Raw genomic sequence first — 7,662 nt, 5'->3', positions numbered from 1 at the left:
AGCAAGCAGGGTTGTGTCACCCGCATAACGCAGATTGTCGATAAATCGTCCACCAATCTTGACCCCACACTTCTCCTCATAGAGCCCAGCCTCCCGGATAATCTGTTCCATACATGTTGAAAAGGTATGGAGACAGGATGCATCCCTGGTGTACGCCCTTCCCAATTTTGAACCATAATACATATAAAAGTTAAGTTTACAAAAGTTAAGTTTACACTCTACTGTGACCTAGGAAATGTGCAATCTCATTATGAAAAAAGTTTTAAATACTGTGAGAATTATGAAAATGTGACGAAGGGACATGACATGAGAACATACTGATAAAAAAAATGGCACTGGCTGACTTGCAAGATGGAGGATTTCCACAAACTTTCAATTCATTAAGCAAAATCAAACAAAGAAACAAGCCCAATAAAATTAAGTATGCTTGTATCAGAACTTCACTTGGGAATATAAAATGGAATGATCACTTTCAAAAGATGGCTGATAATTTCTTGCAAGGCTGAATGTGCATTTATTACGTTGTCAAGTAATCTCATTTCTAAGTAATTATAAAGAGGGATGAAACTACTTGTCCATAAAAAATAAATCTCTACAAGATAGTCATGGATTTAAAAAAAAACCACAAAAACAAAGAAAACAAAACAAAAAACAAAAACAACAACAAAACAAAACAAAAACCAGGGAGGGAGCTATAAAAAGAAATACTATTCAACAATTAAAAGGAACAAACTACATAAAGAAATATGCCTTAAGGGTGGGTGGGCTTTGTCTAGGGAGGAGAAAATGGCACATAGAGGCACAGGGCCATGAGCTTCTTTATGAAAGGGTCAGGGGGAGTGAAAAAGCATAGCCCCTCATGGCCCCAGAGCAGAAAGCAGATAAAGAGCCCTAGCCCAGCTCCATGGTGCCTCTAGAGCTACAGCTGCAGCAAGAGGTTTGCTTTTTCATTGCTGATTCACATACTTACAATTATGGTACCAACTAACTAGGGTTAATTAGAGAAGAAATTTGGAGAATGGTGGCAACAAAGAATACCAATACAAATCCAAGTTTTAGCTCAATAGTCCCAAGGAACAATTATTTGAGGCTCTGGTTTCAGTTTAGCAGTCCAAACCAAATCATCCAACCAGGTTTGTTTCAGAGCAGTTAAAAGTCAGCTTCTCGGGGAGCTCTGGTGGCCTAGTGGCAAGGAGCTGCAACTACAATCCCAGAGGCGCACAGTTCGAATCCACCAGATGCTCTGCCTGGGAAGGAGGGACAATCTCCTCCTGTACCAGTCAGTTTTGATTTGACGGTACATGGACGCAAAAAATTAAAAAAAAAAAATCAGCTTCTTCAAGCATCAGCAAGAACAGCAAAAACATTTAACTGTGGCCAACATGTACATATATATCTCCCCTCAGGTCACATTTGGTCACAATTTCTCCACAGTGATGTCACAGTCTTTCCACCAACACCAGGGTCTCATTTTCACCATACTGTTACCCAAAACTTGCTCAAGTCTTGCTGCTTCAGTCCTTGATCATCTCAAGTATTGTTGCCCAGTATAGGAAGCACTCTTTCTTTTATCCTGGTCCCACAGCTACTGATGATTTGCAAGACTATGCTGATTTACAGGACCATGTGCCTGCTCTTAAGGTAGGTAGGGACCAAAAGGGGATAACTTCAATGGCTGAAAAAGCCAACCTAAACTACATAACACACCAGACTCAATAGAAAAGTACTCTTTTCCACTCTTTATATGTTGTTGTTTACTACTGAGTCAGAACCGACCCACAGCTGACCCTACAGCATGTTTTCAGAGGCAGTTAATTGCATGGGAGGAGATTGTCCATCCTTCTCCCATGGAGCAGCTGGTAGCCTCAAACTGCATGTCTTTGGAATTGCAGCACAACTTCTTGCCACTAGGCCGCCAGAACAGTGCTATTAAAATATCACGACTCCCTATTTTCCCAGAAACTTGTATAAAATTTAGTAAGATATATTCACATACAGACATCAGACCCCACAGACCCACCCCATTTTCTCAGGTAATCGAAGACGCCAAAAGCCCGCGACATCCGTTCCGGCCCTCGGGCCAAGAAAAGCCTATCTACACACCAATTCTACAGGATGCATCACCTTTGACTGGGAAATATTACGAGACATAAATATTACGAGAAATAAACTTCAGAGACACTGATCCCAACATAAGGAACTACCATGAGCTGATGTGTTTGAAATCACAGAAGCCATGGAAGCTTCATATATAAGTTATTAGATGGAGGGCTGGTGAAAGGGAGATAGATGTGAAGGGAAGGGGTAGAAGTGGATGGGTATCCTGCGGGATGGTGAAGCAGGAAATAAGTGGGTAAAGACGCGTGTGAGAAAGTCAGGGACAACACTGACACTAAAGTTAACTCCGCAATAAGGGATACACCTTTAACTTACTGGTCTAATACTTCTCTAAATCTGAACATTCACATTGAGACAGACTAGGAAGAAGGATTGGCCATCCACTTCTGAAATAGCAGGCCTCTGAAAACCCTATGTACAACATGTTGTGAGGAGAAACCGGTCCTTAGAGAGGGACATCATGCTTGGGAGGGTGGAGGGACAGCGCAGGAGAGGAAGGCCCTCTATGAGGTGGATTGATTCAGTGACTGGGATAATCGGGATGGGAGTGTCAGAGACAGTGCGATTGGCACAGGACAGAGCGGAGTTTAGGGCTGTTGTACATAGGGTCGTTATGAGTCACAGGCGACTCGACGGCACATAACAACAACAACAACAACAATTATTTTTTAATATATTGATGAAGTTTATTTACTCTAAATTTTTTCAAACATAATGTAAAAGCTAAATAGTTATATAAGTATTATCCATATTTCTTGAAGAAATACTGAATAAAAACATTAGAAAAAACCCAGTTGTCTAACATTTGTTAACTAGGAAACTGACGGCCTAGTGGTAAGAAGCTTCACTGCAATTCTGAAGGCAAATGGTTGAAATCAACTAGTTGCTTCACGGCAGAAGGATGGGCAATTTCCTCCCATTGACTATGTAGTTAATCATGTAATTAAAGATACTTGGTAATATAGAAAAATGCTACAATAAAAGTAAGTAGACAGGTTTAAATAAGCATATATCATACACATTTTTCTAGAGAGAGGTGTAGAAATCCAGAGAAATGCTTATAACTATTATCTCCAGTGGTAGAAAGAAAGTAAAAAAAAACTATTTTTCTATGTTTTCACAATTATTTATTATTATATTGGCATTACAATCAGAAAAAAATAAATTTCAACCTGTTTGCATCAGTTTCTATGAATATAGAAATGATAACTAGATATGTTTTTAAAGAATACAAATATCATTACAAAGACAGAGGAAAAATAAAAACCAAAAATGGATGTCAGAAGAGACTCTGATAATTGCACTAGAACGCCGAGATGCCAAAGCAAAGGGACGAAATGAAGATATTAAGGAGCTGAACAGAAGATTTCAAAGGGCAGTGTGGGAAGACAAGGTATAAAAATGAAATGTACAAAGAGCTGGAGTCAGAAAATCAAAGAGACCAGACTCACTCAGTATTTCTTAAGCTAAAGGAATTGAAGAACAAATTCAAGCCTTGAGTTGCAATACTTAAGGATGCTTTGGGCAGAATAGTAAATTATCCAGGAAGTATTAAAAGAAGATGTAAAAAGTATACAGAGTCATTGTACCAAAAGAGACGGGCAGACACAGAAAAATGTCATGAAATTATTAGTAAGAGCCAGTGGTGATGAAGGAAGAAGTTCAAGCTGTTCTGAAAGAATTGGAAAAAAACAAGGACCCAAGAATTGTTAATATATCAATTGACATATCTCAACAAAAAGATGCTGCCCTAGATGTACTCACCAAGTTGTGTGAAGAAATCTGGAGGACAACCACCTGGCCAACTGACTGGAAGAGATCTATATTTGTTCCCATTACAAAGAAAGGTGATCCGACAGTGTGGAAATGATCAAACAATATCATTAATATCATAAGCAAGCAAGATTCTGCTGAAAATTATCCAAAAACAACTGGAACAGCACATCAAAAGAGAACTGCCAGAAGTGCAGGCTGAGTTTAGAAGATGCAATGATACTAGCAATATTGTTGCTAATATTAGATGAATCTTTGCTGAAAGCAGGAAATACCAGAGACATGTCTGTGTTTTATTAACTATGCAAAGATGTTTGTGTGGATCACAACACACTGTGGCTAACTTTGAGAAGAATGGGAATTCCAAGATGGTGCTTATGTGAAACCTATACTTGGACCAGGAGGCAGTCATCAGAACATAGCAAGGGAACACTGCTTGATTGAGTTATAAAAGAAAAAAAGAATGAAATGAAATAGTTTCTTGAAACAAATTATAACTAAAATACAATTTACCAAAACCTCTGGTACTCAGCTACGGTTGTCCTTAGGGGAGCAGTTCATAGCAATAGATACACACATAAAAAAGGAAGGAAAAAGAAGAATCTATGTTCTAACATAACAACTTCAGGAAATAGAAAAAGATAAACAATCTAATCCTACACCCTCTAGAAGAAAAGAAATTAGAAGAAGAACTGAAATCAATGAAATAGAACACAAAAACAGTCAAATCCAACAATAAGACCAGGAGCTGGGTTTTTGAAAGAGTCAATAAAATTGACAAACCACTGCAAATTCAACCAAAAAAAAAAAAAGAGAGAGAGAAAAAAAGACAAGACACAGATAATTAAGAAATTACAGAGTTTACATCACAACAGAACCAAACAAAATGAAATAGATAATAGCAGAATACTATGAAAAAAGCTATACTCTGTTAAAATAAATTCCTAGAGGAAATGAACGAATTCCTTTAAACACATCTCCTGCCCAGATTGACAAGGACAGATATAGAACACTTGAACAGACCCATCACAAGAGAAGAAATTGAAAAGTTCATACAAAGACTTCCCTATACAAAAAGTCCTGGACCAGATGGCTTCACAGCTGAATTCTACCAAACATTCAGAGAGGATTTAGCACCTATTCTACTTAAATTATTTCAGGAAATTGAAAAAGAAGGAACACTCACAGAGTCGTTCTATGAAGCAAGCATAACCCTAATACCAAAACCAGGCAAAGATATTACCAAGAAAGAAAATTACAGACCAATATATCTCATGAATATAGATGCAACAAAAATGCTAGCCAATAGAATCCAAAAGCACATTAAAAAAAATAATAATTCACCATGTCAAAGGGGGACTCATTAACAGGTATGCAAGGACAGAACAACATAAGAAAAATAATCAAAGTAATTCGCTATATTAACAAAGTAAATAACAAGAACTGTATGGTCTTAGTATTTGATGTAGAAAAGGCATTTGACAAAATTAAACACCCCTTCCTGATAAAGACACTCAGCAAAATTGGACTAGAAGGGAATTTCCTCAACATAGTGAAAAATATATATACAAAACCATGAGCCAACAACACTCTCAATGGAGAAAGATGAAAAACCTTTTCCTTGCTAATAGGGACCAGACAAGGTCGCCCACTGTCACCACTTCTTTTCAACATTGTATTGGAAGTGCTTGCTAGGACACAGTAACAAGAGAAGGAAATAAAAGGCATCCAGATGAGCAAAGAGATGGCTAAATTGTTGCTATATGTAGACGATAAGATAGTGTAAACAGAAAACCAAAAAAAAAAAAAAATCAACAAAAAACTGTTAGAGTTAATAGGTCAGTTTAGTAGAGTGGTAACATATAAAACCAATAACCAAAAATCAATACAATTCCTCCACAGTAACACAGAGAACTCAGAGAAGGAAATCAAGCAAGCAATACCAATTGAGATACTTGGGAGTGAAACTAACCTAGAGACACAAAAGATCTATACAAAGAAAACTACAAAGCATTCCTGAAAGAAACAATAAAAGACCTAAAGAAATGGTAAAAATGTGCCCTGTTCATGGATAAGAAGATTCAATTTTGTAAAAATAAAAATCCTTCCAAAACCAATCTACATGTTCAATGCAATCCCAATCCAAATATCAAATTCATTTTTTGAAAAGATTGGAAGGGAAATTATCAATTATTTGGAGATACAAGAGACCCCAAATAAGCAACATACTTCTGAGAAACAAAACTGAGGTTGGAGGCATAGCACTCCCGACCTCAAAACCTACTATATAGCAGTGATAACCAAAACAGCATAGTACTGATACAATGGCAGACACATTGAACAATGGAATAGAATTGAGAACCCAGAAATATACCTAGCTATCTATGGTCAACTGATATTAGACAAGGATATCAAAGCTATCAAATGGGGAAATGATAACATCTTCAAGAAATGGTGCTGGCAAAAGTGGGCTTCCACCTGAAGAAAGCTGAAACAGGATCCATATCTCACACCATATACAAAAATTCAACTCAAGGTGGATCAGAGACCTGGGAGTAAAGCCCAAAACCGTAACGTTCATAAGAGACAAACTGGGATCAAACTTAGAAGCATTAGTCCAAGGTATAATAACCAGAAGTGCAAAATCTGAAGAAGATAAAATTGATGAATGGGACCTTCTAAAGATTAAATCTATGTGTGCATCAAAAACTTTTTCAACCAGAGTAAAAAGAAAAGTTACAGACTGGTACAAATATTGGGTAATATGATCTCAGACTAGAATCTTATAACAAAAGTTTACAGAATACTCCTGGTCTTCTACAAGAAAAAGACTGATAACTTAATTACAAAATGGCCAAAAGACTTGGAAAGAATTTTCGCAGAGGAGAATATTCTAATGGCAAACAGACACATGAAGAAATGCTCCAAATCACTGGCAATAAGAGATGCAAATAAAAACCACAATGAGGTACCACCTCTCTCCAGTAACAGTGACCAAGTTTAACAAGGTAGCAAGTAATAAGTGATGGAGAGGATGTGGTGAGAAATGAACTCTTACACATTGTTGACAAGATTGTAAAATGGTACAACTATTCTGGAAGGCAGTTTGACACTTCCTCAAAAAGTTGAACATAGAAATTCCATATGACCCAGATATTACACTACTTGGAAAATGAGAACTGAGGTACAAACTGAGATTCATACACCAATGTTCATAGCAGCATTATTCACCATTGCAAAAACATGGAAACTGCCCAAATGTCCAATCACAAAGAAATGGATTGAGAAATTCTGGTGCATTTACACAATGGAATACTATGCAGCACACAGGAGCAATGATTTTGTAAATTATTACCTAACTTGGGAGAGACTGGAGAGTATTATGCTAAGTTAACAAACTCAGTTCCACAAGGATAAATATTGTGTAAAATCATTATCGTAAAAGGATTATAAGAATACAAGAGGGGTGGGAGAGATTGAAAGCATAGGGATAAGGATGTGCAGTGAGAGAAGGGGATTAATCGTGGGGTTGTACAATTTGATTGCAGGGTGAGGCAAATTGAAAGAATTTGTTCTTCAAAACAATGTATTTGAATTTTGTAAATAAGCTAGTAAAAAATTTTTAAAAAAGAAATAGATGAAATTTTTAAAAAAATCCATTTTGTGCATATATGTGCATTGGACCAAAACCTAAAAATGTAAATTTTTCTCTGTAAATCTTCTAATAAAATTTTAATAAATTCTGTAAAAAAGGAAAAAAAAAGAATTGGA

The sequence above is a fragment of the Elephantulus edwardii genome, unplaced genomic scaffold, assembly GCF_000299155.1.
Source record: "Elephantulus edwardii isolate Elephantulus edwardi_28Jun2011 unplaced genomic scaffold, EleEdw1.0 scaffold00018, whole genome shotgun sequence".
NCBI classification, from domain to species: domain Eukaryota; kingdom Metazoa; phylum Chordata; class Mammalia; order Macroscelidea; family Macroscelididae; genus Elephantulus; species Elephantulus edwardii.
The sequence above is the reverse complement of the archived record's forward strand: the minus strand, read 5'-3'. Positions refer to the sequence as shown.